Source organism: Manacus vitellinus, unplaced genomic scaffold (assembly GCF_001715985.3).
Source record: "Manacus vitellinus isolate BGI_N305 unplaced genomic scaffold, ASM171598v3 scaffold_51_pilon, whole genome shotgun sequence".
Taxonomy (NCBI): Eukaryota; Metazoa; Chordata; class Aves; order Passeriformes; family Pipridae; genus Manacus; species Manacus vitellinus.
The window spans coordinates 5,653,366-5,667,641 of NW_021940620.1; positions in this window are offsets into that span (position 1 = coordinate 5,653,366).

The window sequence follows — 14,276 nt, forward strand, 5'->3', positions numbered from 1 at the left end:
TCCCAGAGAAGCCAAAAGTACTATTTCTTTCAAAGGTCTTGACCAATAAAACTTTTTGGCTACACTACTACGTGGATGAAGAATAATCCAGTTACTTTTACAACCAGTCTTGCCAGGGTTGTCAAGTGCTGAGCATCAAGCAGCTGTTGGAAATATTATCTTAGCTTTTAATGTTGTGAAACCCATTTCTCCTGCCTTAGCAGCCCTTGAGTGCTGTGGGAAATTGAACTTTTCTACTCTGTGTTTTGCTTGTAAAGGAAAGAAACCATCTATTTGTTTTGAGGTGAGCAGGTACCAGGTTTTGAGAAATGTTTACACAGAGGTATAGAAGAATACAAGGCAGACTTAGAGCTATTCACATTACCCTCTTCACTCCTGTTGTCTGGGATTAAAAACAAACAAACTAAAACAACAAACAAACAAGGAAAACCCCCACACCTCTCAAAAAACCCAAAACCCAAACCAAACAGAAGGTGCCACATAAGAAGAGAAGGAGGGAAATAAATGGAAATAAATACATTGAATACTTTCATTGTTTTATTTATCTTGTGAATTTCATAGAGTGTATGTGGAACCCTTTAGAGGAAAAGTTTGACTGCAAACAACAGACTTGGAAAGGAAATTGGGAGACAACTGCCAGTGACACTGAAATGGCCCTTCAGTGTCCAAGTGCTTAGATGCTGAAGCACCGTCTTACATACCCCAATTCACTCACAGGACCAAATAGCAAAAATTATCTTCTGGAGTGAAAGAAACAATCTGCAGCTTTTTATTTTTTTATTTTTTTTTAATTTTTTCATTTTTTTTAATTTTTTTTTTTTAGCGTTTGGTGATAGAAATATTTGCACGTCGGACATCTAAGGGATAAAAAGAAGCCCTGTAGGATCCCTCCTCTTTTAAACATTACAAAAGGTTTGATCCTCCACCAACTACAATGAAGCCTTTTGGCTCTGAAGGGAGCTATGGAACTGCTCTTGTTAGCAATCCCAGTTTCCAGAAGGGTCGATGGTGGGGTGGGTTTCACATTACATTAGCAGAATAAAGGGCTTTTCACCCACCTGAGATGCCTCCGGGTTTGATAGCACTGCTGAGGTGTAATGTATCAGTAGGGATCTCCTTCTGGTAGAATGTGTTTCTTCCTTTAGTATCACAGTTCTCTTGATTTGTCCAAGTTAGTTGATGCACTTTGAGATTATTTTGCTCATGAGGAGTGGCAGCTCTGGCTGCTTCATCTCCATCCAAAGCAGTTGTTCTCTAGTGGGGTAAGCAGGGATTTTGAAGGGTCATTAGGCAAATGATTTATTACCCAGCTGTATTTTATTTTATTATTTGAAACTCTGGCCCTGTGGACTTGCAGAAATTTCCTTGAGCATCATTGACCTGAGCTACTTGTTTGGTCTTCGTAAAATCATCTTGCTTTTGCTCCTGTATTTCAGGCAGAGAGAGCTGATGTAGGGCTGGGTTACTGAGGACTTCTCTGCACCTGGTTTACTGATAACTGTTCCTGAAAGTCCTTCTGAAAGGTGCCATTTTAACATCTCAGTTGGATTGTGTGCAAGTTGTGCTCTTACCTCACCTAAAATCCTTGCCTCAGGTGGAAAACAGAGAACAGCAATTTTAACATGTTTACTAAGTAGCTTGTTATTGCCTTGGGCTATGTATTTCTTTGCAGCTTGCTGAGCTAAACCCTGTGACAGGTAGGAGCCCTCTTTTCATGCCCTCTCTCAGCCCAGTGTTTGTTCAGGGCTTAGGCAAAATTCCCCCCCCCCCAGGGGGGCTGCAAAGTTTGTCCAGTGAGCCCTGTTTTTAACATTTTGTCTGATACAACCAGTTGGAGAAGGGTATTAGCAGGGGCTACTCACTGGGCTGTGCAAAGGGAATTTGGCAGGTGTCAACACTGACTTATCCTCTGCCAAGTGAGAATGGAGGAAATGCTCCTCTATAACCCAGACTTGTATGTGCTGTACTTCATCACAGCACTTGATAAAGCTCCTTCTCCAAATGACAGCCACCATTAATGAATGGAATCTCTTGATTTTCCTAAGACACTAATGATTTGTGTCCTTTGTCTTGCACAGTGAGTATTCCTAAAGGCATATGGTGGAGAAGGACACTGAGTCTCCTGGATCACAGGTGTGCTTTTTTTGCTTTACCTGCAAAATTGCTTTTTCTACTAGAAACAAAACTCTCTTCCCTCTTCAAAATATTTAAATCATGGTGGATTCTAATGACTCCTCAGGCAGACACCTCTGTCTCTACAGTTCAGCTAAAACAAAACCACCAAAGTACTACTGGTTCCATTGCTGCCTTTATGTGCTGCATGCCTGGCAAAGCCCAACGTTGAAAAGCCTTTGAAAATTCCTGTAAGTATCAGTGGCCTGTATTTATTGAAAGGAATGGAAGTATAAAACCCAGGATGTCAACAGAATGGATTTTTTTTTTTTTGGTAAAAAATATGCTAGCTCTGATTTGTTTTCCAAGCATCAATACGATTCTTTATGGTAAAAAATTGAAGTGTTAGCCTGCATTTCCTTTGGACAAATCAGAGAAAAGAAATTGCAGCCCATTCATGATGTTGCACCATGCTGGCAATTTTCTTTTACATAGCTTTCCCTCCCCATGAAAATAGTTCTCTACCAAGGCAATTGAACTGGACAAAAGTGATTTATGTAGTCTGTGCAAAGAGAATAGGCTTTGTTAGGTTTCAGGGAAGACGTGGAAACTCTGGGGGTGAGAAACAGCTTGGCTGAGACATGGGGAATCACAGTCATCTCATTAAATCTCCATGCCTATGACCAGACGTGGCCTCACTTTGCATTTGCTGCTTGATTACTGACTCTGTGAAGCTGCTGTCTGGAAACAAAAGGAAGTAAATCAAATCAATGGGCATCTCTCAATGGGAGCTGAAGAAGCTTGTGATGTCCTGTTCTCCTTTGGCTCATTGTCTGAATGTAGCAGACACTAAAACCTCTCCATGCACATTTCTGCTTGCACATGGAAGTGCAAATATAACTCAGCTTTTTAACTCTTCACATAATGTGTCATGGTCTAGGACAGACTTGTCCTCATAGAAATAAATTTTCCCTCCTCCTCCCAGATAACTTATCCATGGGGAAATCAACCCCTTCAAGTGGTAGAGAATTTTATTTGACATCCTGGGTTGTGACTGGAGAGTAAAGGAGGCAGTAGCCCTTGTTTGAAGCAGTTTAAGTCAATATTAGGGAGAAACAGAATGATGGTGACAATCAGCTGGCCGTGTGGACAAAAACATTGGAGTTATTTCTGGTATTGCACCCTTTGCACTTAGTATTTCAAGTGGAAGAACTTTGTCAAAGACCCAGAGCTTGGTTACAGAAATAAATTTTTGAGGGTTTTGTTGTATAGACACTGGCTATTCTGATGCACTTCTCTTGGTATTTAGGAGCTGGCTGAATTGTCTGTGAAGGAATCACCAAAATATATTATGTTATTTTTATATATTTATGTTATAATAATATATTTTTTGTGTGTATATATAATATGCCTGCATGGACTTCTGTGATAGAAGACAAGCTGAAATAATAACATCTTTTGTCTTTCTGGCATGTGTTGGGGGAAACACAGTATAACTTCATAGCTCTCAAAGCCTGGGCAGCATGGAGGAATTTCTTCACAGAAAGGTGATTAGACATTGGAAGGGGCTGCTGAGGGAGGTGGTGGAGTCCCTGTCCCTGGAGGTGTTCTAGGAATGACTGGACGTGGCACTCAGTGCTCTGGTCTACTTGACACAGTGGTGATCAAAGGTTGGACTCAATGATCTTGGAGGTCTTTTCCAACATAAATTATCCTGTGGTTCTGTCTGTAACCCATATATACCGTAACAGTAGATGTGGTGTGATATGTAGCCAAGAGAGTGGTTCTGTGAGTAGCAAGCCTTGGAGAAAGCCCTGAAATCTTGGAGATTCTATGAAAACTTGAAGACAGTGCAGCAATGCCTACCTCTGGGTTAGTCTTTGCTATCCGAAGAATGTGCCCAAGCAATTGCCTAATTGCAGTTGTGCAGAAATTTGTGAGAACTTCTATGAGCTTATGGGAACTGAGGCTTTCCAAGGACTCACAGCTTGGCTGAAGCTGGGTAGTTCTCATGCTAGGAACAGGTTAATACCCATATGAATTATAAGAGGGGATGCTTTTTTAGCATTGGTAAAACAACCTGTATTCCTCAGAAAGTCCACACTGCTTCAGTGGAAAGCTGAGGAGTAATCCACTATAAAAGTTGCCATAACAACAGAAGATGGACAAAGTAATAAATGAATCAGGGTGTTAGAGTGGACTTTGGGCAGTCTGGAGTGTGGGCTCTGCTCTGGGCACTGGGTCGTGTGATATGATGTTTTGTCTTGTAAATTCCAGTTAGCATTACATCAGCTATCCATAGGGGGTGTGCCTGTAGTCCTGGATTAAACCTCAGACCTCTGGGACCTTGTCTGTTAAACAGTTTGTTGGCCCAATAAACTGCCTCACGTGGCAGTGCTGTATGTTAGAAATCAATACAGCTGCGCTTGCCTCGTCCTAGCAGAGGAAGGGAAAGCTCCAGGGACTGATTAAGTTCTCTTTGCTGAAAAAGCTGCTGCATCCCAAAACATTTTAAATAAATGCCATGTGTCTACAGGTAGTTCTGCATCTAATTCAGATTTTATGAGACTTGCTGTACACTAAGTAAATGCAACTTGATTATAAATCGCTTATTCATTGTAAACATGCCTCATATTTCATGGATTGTAAATCTCATTATACTACTGTTTTTTAATTGGTATGATGAGCTGTCACAGTGAATTGGCATTGGCCGGGTTTTCTTGGTGTTGTGTCTAAATTCAGTTACCCATTTGCTGTCACAGGCCCAGAAATAGTCTTTTACTTATAAAATGTTTTAATAAGCCAGGTAACGTGTGTGCTCCTTTTCACTTGGCTTGCCAGGCTCAAACATGTTTTACTTTCTGTCCAAAGCCCTCAATGATATCAGCTGGTCGGACTCTCCCCTGGGGCCGATGCTCTTAAAGGAGAATCTCAGGTGTCTCTGGGAAAGCACCAGTGATGTGGGTGTGGAGAATATTTGACTGACAAATTTATAGGTGGCTGAAGATTTTGGTGGTGAATGGGGGCTTTTAATAGCGACCAGAATTTCTTGCTCTTTTGAACTTGTGGTGCCTCTGGATGCTTGTGTTAATGAGTGAGAATGAGGGCTTGGAGAAGTTTGGCTGTGGTGGTGTGAGTGCTGGAGCTGGTAGTGTGGGTACTTCTGCCAGCCCTGGTGATGATGACTGCAAGTGACATATGTCTGATGAGTCGTCTGTCCCTATGTGTCCCTTAAGAATTCAGGACTAAAATACCAGAGGACCTAGCTAGTGATGAAACCAGAGCTGCCTCAGGGCCAACATGTGTGTTTCTTTCTTGGATTAAGAACCACACTGGAATGGTCAGGCAAATGGGAATGTACCAGCACCTCACACTTGCATGGCCATGTTACATGCATGCATTTCTCACTGAGCAACAACAACCCCTTCCTCAAAGAAATGAAGAGTCTCTTGATTTCTGTTGCCCAGTAAATGATTCGGGTGAAACGTTATGCACACAACTTGTGTGGTTGCCAGTTATTGTTCCCAGAGGAGAAGCAGGAGGGAGAAAAGGGGATTTTGCCATGTCGGTATGATAGGAGTTAATAATGAGTTTAATTCACAATCTCCAGCTCTTCAAAGGAGTTGCTAATAAGTGTTTGTCTTCTCTTTCCCTCCCACTCCTTTCCCCCTAGGAGCTAGTGAGAGACATAGACAGCACAGATCACAGAAGGAAAATTGTAAAGGAGGAAAGAAATCCCCAGTGGAAACGCTTTAATCTGCCTCTGGAAAGGGCAATTTGTGTTAATAGGACAAAACTGTAACGTTTAGTATTAATTATAGGGATGGGGGAGGAGCATGTAAAGGATGGAGGCAGAGAATAGACTGGAGGAAAGGAGAGATGCCAAATCCAACAGTCTTTTGCAGAAGTAGGAAATAGAGCAGCCAGATGAGTCCTGTCTCTTCCATCAGCAAGGGGAAGTTTATCTGGACCTCCTACCAGCTGAATTCTGCTGCCAGCAGAGAAGCTTCATGTGTTGCAAACAGACCCAGTTCCTCTGTGTATCTCTCATTGGAGATTACTGAGTTCAGTCAGCAAGTAATAGGGTGTGTAAAAGATGAGAAAGAGTGTGTGGATTTGATTCCATGGCATGACAATCCCTGTTTTTACTCAGGCTCTAGAGTATCTCAACACACACAGCCTTGCCAAGGAAAGTTACTGTTGTCCTCTCTCAGGAGTCGCTTTGGAACTAGGCATTATGGGAACAGAGGAAAGGGGGAGGAATGTGTCTGAGAGTAGCAGTGACTTGTCTCTTGCCTGCCTGAATTAATGCTGCCCTATCAGTTTCAGCTCCTGCTTCTGCTGCTCATGTGAGTGCTGCATTTAGTTCCCATTCCTCTTCTCCAAACTGTGATAAAAAGATGATAGGAGATTTAATTTCCAGAAAGGGACACCCAGGCGAGTAGCAGGATGCCAGCTGTTGGACAGATTAATAGGGGAAGTCTTCTTATCAGATGTTTAGAGTCTCTGTTACAGATAAGCAATTTCTCTTAAAAAATAAAAATACATATAAATTGCCAATGAAGCATCTTGGTGATGTCCCATTAGAAGCAGGATGAACATGAGCTGGATTTCATCTGACCTTTAAATTACCTCCATTTTATCAGCAGCTCTTTAGAGAATGAGCCCCTTCTTAGGATTAATAGATCCCTTCATTGCAGAAATCTAACATGGGCCTGTGAATAGCCCAGCCAGAGTGTGCTTTTCCAGAAGAGATCACATCTGGAGAGAGGAGTACACTGACAGATAGGAAAGGTGCTTGACAGGGTTGTCTTTGCCTTGATTTGCCTGTGTTCCCTATGGGAGAAAGTTCATCACAGGCAAATAGTGACAGTGGCATAAAATCCTCATTTTTTCTTCTTTATGTACTGCAGACCTGTGGGGGCAGAAGACTGATTATTTCTTAGCATCCAAGAATGAAAGAAAATAACTCCTGTAATTCTGGAGGTAGAAATCAAACCACTAGGTGTGTGAAGGGGTTGGATCTGGGGACTGTTAGGGAATGATACTGGATTTTTTTGTTTTCTGTGATGTCTAGTGCTGACTGTCTTTTGTTACACCCTCCCAAAGCTGACTTTGGCAGTGAAGGCAAGCAGCCAAGTGCAGCTCTTGCAGTGAAGTGGAGAGGAGAATAGGGTGTGCAGGGCCTCTCTCTCTCTCAAGCACTGATCTACCTCTTGCTGGCACCACTCCTGGGACAGGAATCACTGGGGCTTTGCCACTGCCCTCACACAGATGCTCATACCCGAGCCATCACAGTACATGCAGTTTTGATTTCCCAGACAGGTTGTGTTCAGGAGGTGAAATGATGCAGAGCAGCTTGCAAGGATCAAACCCGCTTTCCTGGCCACAGTGGAGCTGAGGATACGTTCTGTGCTTGTAATGGTGTTGAATTTCAGCAGTCTGATGAGGGACAGCTCCTGGGAGCTGCAGGATTCAAAAAGGATAGGAGAGGTGGGCATGGGTTTCCAGCAGAAAGTTGCTTCATGTTTAGCTGAATGCTTTTCCTGACTGGCCTTTTGGTGTGTGGTTCATCACTGGTGTATGCATGGAGAGATGGGTTTTGTTATCTAGACTGTCCTTTGTCATATCAGGTCCTGGAAGTCTCATCAAAGTACAAGTTAAGATTTTTTTTTTTTTATAGTAATACTATTAGAAAACTCCTGAGCAAATTGTGGTTATAATGCCATGTGTTTTCTTCCACAGTCACGTTCACTTTAGTCCATATATCTATATTGCAGGATGTCACCTTTCTGGTTGTCCCTTCCACCTTGCATTACCTTAGGGCTACTTTAAACAGCGTTACTTCTGCATTTGGTGAAAAAGATGGAATTTTATAATGGAGAAATAGCCTGTTGATGGTAGATAATCTCCTTGTTTAAAGAAAAAGACCCATTTCATCTCCTAATTTAATGATAAATTGAAGGGATTCATCAGGGGAGGAGGGTTTATTAATAGAGAGGATAATAAATGGGCTGCAGAGAGATATGAGAAAATAGTTTTGTCAAATAAGGGGCTTAGGGTGGAAAAAATGCAGAGCGTGAAGTCAGAAATGAAATCTTCAGAATCATTGTTCTCTCTCTGTACTGCACACATCACCTCAAGGGCCTTCTCTCCTTCTCTCAGATTTGCTGTTTTAGATTCAATTCATACTGTAAATTATCCAAGAAGAGAAAATACCTGGGGATCTCCTGTATGTTCTTCAGAGTGGACATGCCTCCAGATCCAGAATAGGCATGAAAATATTCTAGGAATATTCTGAGGTGGGGGGAACTGGAGCTGTCTCTGAATTTGGGTTGATTTTATGGAATTGTTTCTGACACAACTTCCAACTATAAGGTGAAAAATACAAAATTTTTTGTCTTTTATAGAAAATGGAATCTGGAATTCCGTGGTCTGGTGCTGATTTTGTAGAGACAGTGCAGGCAAAGTCACCTGTGTAGTGATTTCCCTTCAGTACCAAGAAGTGGGATTCTTCTAAGGCTCAGGTAACTAGTAACTTAATTTTAAGATCTGGCCCTGCAAATGCTGATTAAATTTGCTGTGAACAAAAACTGGGGGTGAGATTTTTTCAAAAAGTCACTGACCTTGTGACTTGTTGTTAGGAAATTTTTGCTTAGAACTGATGATACAGTTCTTATTTCTCCAAATAGAGGGGAAAGTAAATCTCCCCTTTCCTGGCAGGGCTTTTATTGAAAAAGGGACAGGCAGAAGCTGTTGATCTTTTGAGGACATTTACCCCTTCCAGCCCTTTGCTTCTTTCAGGAGAGACTGAGGTGGAACATTTTTCCTGTAGGCCACTTGAAAGATTTAATTTGACAGATAAATGAGGTGCTTTAAAATTTTGTTTTGGTGAACAAAAAAAAAAAAAAAAAAGTTTTGATCAGATTTGTGTTTTTTTTTTTTTTTTTTTTTTTTTTATTTGGGCCAGCAGCTAAACTTGTTCTCCAGCATTTAACTGCTTCCCAAGCCCCAATGCTTGTTCTAACCAGGCAGAATGCTGGTAGTAGCCCAGCATTTCTGCCTGCCGTGCTTGTGAACTGATGAGCGATCCTCCTGGTGCTAGTTAACAAACAGTTATTAATCATGCTCGCTTTCCATCTCCTTTGAAAAAAGAAAAAGGTTGGGAGGTGCAATACTCTGCTTCTCCTTTCCTAGGAGGAGAGGAAAAGATGGGTCAGGGAGAGGAATCACCTGCTGTGGAGTGGGATTGCTACTGATGTCTGTGATGCTATTTAAGGAAACAGATTAGAAGAAGGGAGGGAGAGGGAAAATCCCTCTATTAACAAACTCATTAGAGCTGGGAGAAGTCAAACCAAATTGCTCTTCAGAAAAGCACTGTCTAGCTGGATTTATTATTCTCTGTAATTAGGGCCAAAACAGGATGGAGTGTGGTACAAGCATGGGCTGAGAGAGAAAATGTGGTCTGTTCAAAGCCAATTATTTATAATTACTCAAGTCGAGATGTGACATTTACACCAAGAAGGGAATAAGATCACAATGGTATTTCCTCACTTAAAGAGCCTGTGCTTTGCTTGCAGGCTGTCTGTAGATCAGAAACACTGTGAGGGAGGTGATTTAAAGGGGTTTGAGCATGCCAGATCAGAGGTGGGATGCCTGGACACATTTGTACACTGAGACTTGGATTACACCTGGACCTGCACTGGTGAGGTGTATATACATCTTCATTGGGTCATATGGACCCAGCAGCAACACTAGCTCTGGGCATCATTCACAGGCTGGCAGAGGTCAGAGCTGGGCATTCTCTGTGAAAAAGAGCCTTGTGTGGAAGTGATCCCAAGCCTCAGCTGCAGCTGCTGTTGGATATCACACGGCTTGCCAGGGAGGTTTTTCTCTGTCGAGTGCTTAGTGCCCTGTGGTAACTGCCCTGGTAAGGAGCAGCAAGGAGAGGGGCAGAACCTCCCATAGCAGGGAACAGGAGTTTGGGCTTCATTTGCCAGTGCTGAGGAGTCCTGGCTGAGCTGCCAACAAAGTTGTCCTTTGCAGAAACTGATGCAGGAGGGAGAAAAAATGAGTTCCCCAGGGAAAACTGCCGTTTTGTGGCCTGCCCAGGAGAGTCTCTGAAGACTGCACTAGTTGCAAAAGCTTTTGTCTCTGTCTCTTCAAACACAGCCGCCTGAGGGGTTTCTTTGAAAGAGGCTTTTTGGTGTGCTTCTTTCAAGTGGCAGGAGTTGTGTGTTTGAGCTGCAGGTGGCCAGTTGGAGACTGAGCAGTGTATTTGCAGGGGCTGGAAATTCAAAACTCTCTGAGCAGAGAGGAAACATCAGAGATATTTAAGGCTTCTCCGTGCCAGGATGTGGCCCGGACTTTGAAAACACAGTGCAAACTTAAAATGCTTTCATCAGAAATGTATAAGCATCTCTGTGGAAATACACAGCTGGCTTTAAATGCGACCTTTATTTTTTTTTATACTGATCACAGTATAATCAACTTAGTTTAAGTCTTCTTGAGTTTAGCAGTGTATGTTTAAAATGTATTTAAAGCAAATATAATAAAACCTTAATGTGGTATGTATCATTCCTCCTCTCCTACACCTACATCACTATGCAGTTGTACTCTTCATCCTGCAAATCCAGCTCACACTGTCCTTCTGTGGAAATTTGTTACTCCTACATGTTTACTTCCAACAAGTTTAAATCTCCTCAGAGCCTTGGCCCCACGGCAGCCATGGGTAGGGTGGTTCGAAACGTCTGCCAGCTCTCCCTGGCCTGTTTGAACATCAGGAGCTGTTCTGAGACTGGTTTGGTATCCCCTGCAGAGCTCTGGTGCTTTCTGTTCCTTGGCTGATTCTATAGTAGTTGTTCTGAGCCAGACAAAGGTCCAGCTATGGAATGCTTGTCACCAACAGTATCAGAAATGGATGCTTGTTGGGAGAGTTGGAAAAACAGGGCAAGGATTTCCAGCAGTTTGCAGCTCAGCAGCAGCTTAAACCACACATAATATCTTTAACTTGATGGAACTTTTTTCCTCTGAACTTCTCCAGCTGCTTTCAGAATCCTGGTAAGTATTTGGCATCCTGAACCTCCTGTGGCAAGCACTTTCACAGCTTAACAAAGTGCTGTGGGAAGCTTTGAACCTGCCGCTTGCTAGTCCATTTGATGTCACTTTGTATGCTGGGAGAGATGGTGAACAATTTCCCTCTTTCCATTGCTATTATTATAAACTTCATACTCCTATTCAGTGCTCTCTTTTCTGCTCTGCTGAGTGCTTAGCTGGTTAGGGATTTCCTAGAATGGCTTGGGTTGGAAGGGCCCTTAGGGATCACCTAGTTCCAACCCCCTTCCACGGACAGGATGTCTTGTAGCTCAGCAAATGTCTAAGCAAGGCAAAGCTTTCTGTCTCTACCCCTCAGCCACTTAACATTAGGAAGACTTGCTGGGAGCTGGTTTGCCTGGTGGTGGACACATCTTTCTGTTTGGAGACATGTCTGTGCCGCAGGGAGCTGCTGGGCAGGCGGCTTGGCAGGGTGGATTTTGCTGCATTGTGGAGCTCACCTGGCGCTCTGCAGAGGCACAGCTGCAGGGGCTGGGTGCAGCACTAGCTCAGACATCCCTCTGTGTGGTCCCAGGAGAATCCTACAGCTGCCTCCAGCCTCAGGTCTCCCTCCTCTCCATCCTTGATTTAACACAAAACTCCTTCTACTTCTAATCAGTTTACTCTCCGAAGTCATGTCTCTCTGCAGCACTGAACTCTTTCCAGATACACTCTGAGAGTGCAGTGAAGGGAGACAAGTTTCTTATTGATAACAGCTTCCTTTAACTCTGCAAATAGCCCAACCTCTGGGAATGTATCCGAGCTGGTGAAAGAATGGTTTATGTTGGTCCAGTTCCTGTGCAAAGCTTGAAAACTGTCAGGAGAGTAATGCAAAAAATGTCTTTCTTTAGGAAAGCAGAGCATGACTCGGTGCTTTCTTATATTTCCTTTGGGGAAAACAGGGTTAAGAGCTGATTTATAGAAAAAGAAAGGAAGAGGAAGAAAAAAAACCCAGTGCAAAACAAGCAAGGCTAAAAGTCCTCACATTGTGAGATGGTTGCATAAACTAGTGGGGTAGAGGACGACAGAAATTGGGTGCTGAACTTCAGTGGAGCTGACTGTCCATTGGAAAACTGTAATTTTTGCTCTTGCACCTACTGGGCGGAGCATCCAGAGAGGATGTGTCACAGAGTCAGTGGGCTTGTCACCCTCTGGAAAACACAGGTTTTGTAGTTCAAAACAGCAATCTAGAAATGGGAGAGGCTGAACCACCACCAGGAGCATTGTAGTGGTACAGCCAAGGCTGCCATGGAGTCACCATGCAAAGGGGGATAGCAGGAAATCTACACTGATGATGTGACTCTGTAGAGGGGGAGAAGGTGACTGAGTTCTGAACGTTTTGATTTTCTGTAGAATCAGATATTTGTCTGCTTTGGCTGCTGGAAACAGGACTCTGAGTTAGAACTTCTGCCAGACACTGTGTCAGTTGTTATTTTCTAAACAAGTTCCCACTGCAGGCCATCAGAGACTGATAAACACAGATTCTCTTCAGTCTCCATTCACATATGAACCATCACTGTGTGCTGTGGGGAATTCAAAGCTAGATAAGTGCCTTTTGCTGGAGGGGGGCACTTGTATACGTAAATAAAAATAGGAACAAAGAGTGTGGAGGGTTAAATCATGACTAAATAAAGAATCAATTTGTTTCTTAAAATTTGTAGAGGTAAGGTTTGTTTTGTTGTTTTTGTTTTTTGTTTGTTTGTTTGTTTATTTGTGGGGGTTTTGACTTGTGTGTTTTTTTTTTTTTAAAACTTCAGTGAATGACCAAAATTATTACAATATGCCCTTAAATTTGACACAGATCCCCAAACAGTTTGCAAACTGTTCCTTTTGACTAGATCTTGTGCTTTCCATTATTCTTGGTGTTTCAGGGGTCATTTCAAGTCCATGGCATCATTAGTAAATCTGGACTGGAAGAAATCCAGACTAAATTATGTCTGTACTATTGTGAAGATGGTGAAAGAAATTAGACATTTCAGACACCTTCACACTAGCAATGCTTCTGAATATATCTTTTGTTTGTGCATTTGTGAGCTCTTTGCTGTCTGTGCCTGGGTCTTTGGGGAAAAAAAGGAATTTCTGAGCATGTTTGTGGATGCTGTTCAATAGCAAAATATATTTGGATGAGTGTGCTTTTATTTTTTTTTTTGTGAATGTTCCTTTCCTTTTTTTTTCCTCTTTTTTTTTCCTTTCTTATCTTTTTTATCTTTTTTTTGCTTGAATCTTTAATTCCAAGGGTTACTTGCACACATATTCCCTACTCCGTTGCAGTGGAAACAGGCTCATTAATGGACTCATTAATAATCTCCAGCCGGACACTACCCGGGGAGATCTGTGGGCTCTGAGTTAACATGTCTGTGGCTACCTCTGCCAAGTGGACATCTATTATTTTCTCACCTCAGCCACAGAAATGGCTCCCCTGACAGAGGCACTTTACTATACCACAATACCCAGAGACTGCTGAATATTCATTATATCTGACTGCCCAAAGTGCTTCGCCAGCAGATGGTATGGGAGCCAAGATGCTTTATTACCTCTTGCCTTTTGCTTTCCTCAGAGAAAGTGGTGTGGCTTGTATCGGCAGCTCAGTTAACTTTCTCAGCTGAGCTCCTTTGTCTGTGCTTTGCTTTGAGAAGGGGGAACAGAGGGAAAAACTGATTTAGCCCCAGTGCTTTAGTTCCGTGAAAGTGAAATTTACAGCACTATTATTCTGCTGAAAGATTGGTTAAAGAAGACAAGCCTTTGAACTTTGTTTCAAACAAGAGGTGGTTGTAATAACTGTAATCTTCTGCTTTATATTTCCCTGTGTGAGGGAGGGAGGAACTCCATTTACCTCTCTGTCACGGTGAAAATGAGGGATGTAGGTGGCCTGCATTCAAAGAGCAGCAGCCACAGATGCTCTTTGTACCTCTCAAAATCGAATATAGTCATTTTGTGTTGCTTTCTGAGACTTAGAAGCAACTCACATTGCTTTGTGGACTCCTAGCCTGATTAAGGGTGAGCAGCAGAAATGACCCTACCACTGTGTGGCAGGATCATGGTCTGTGGACTCCATCTTCCAAATGAAGTGA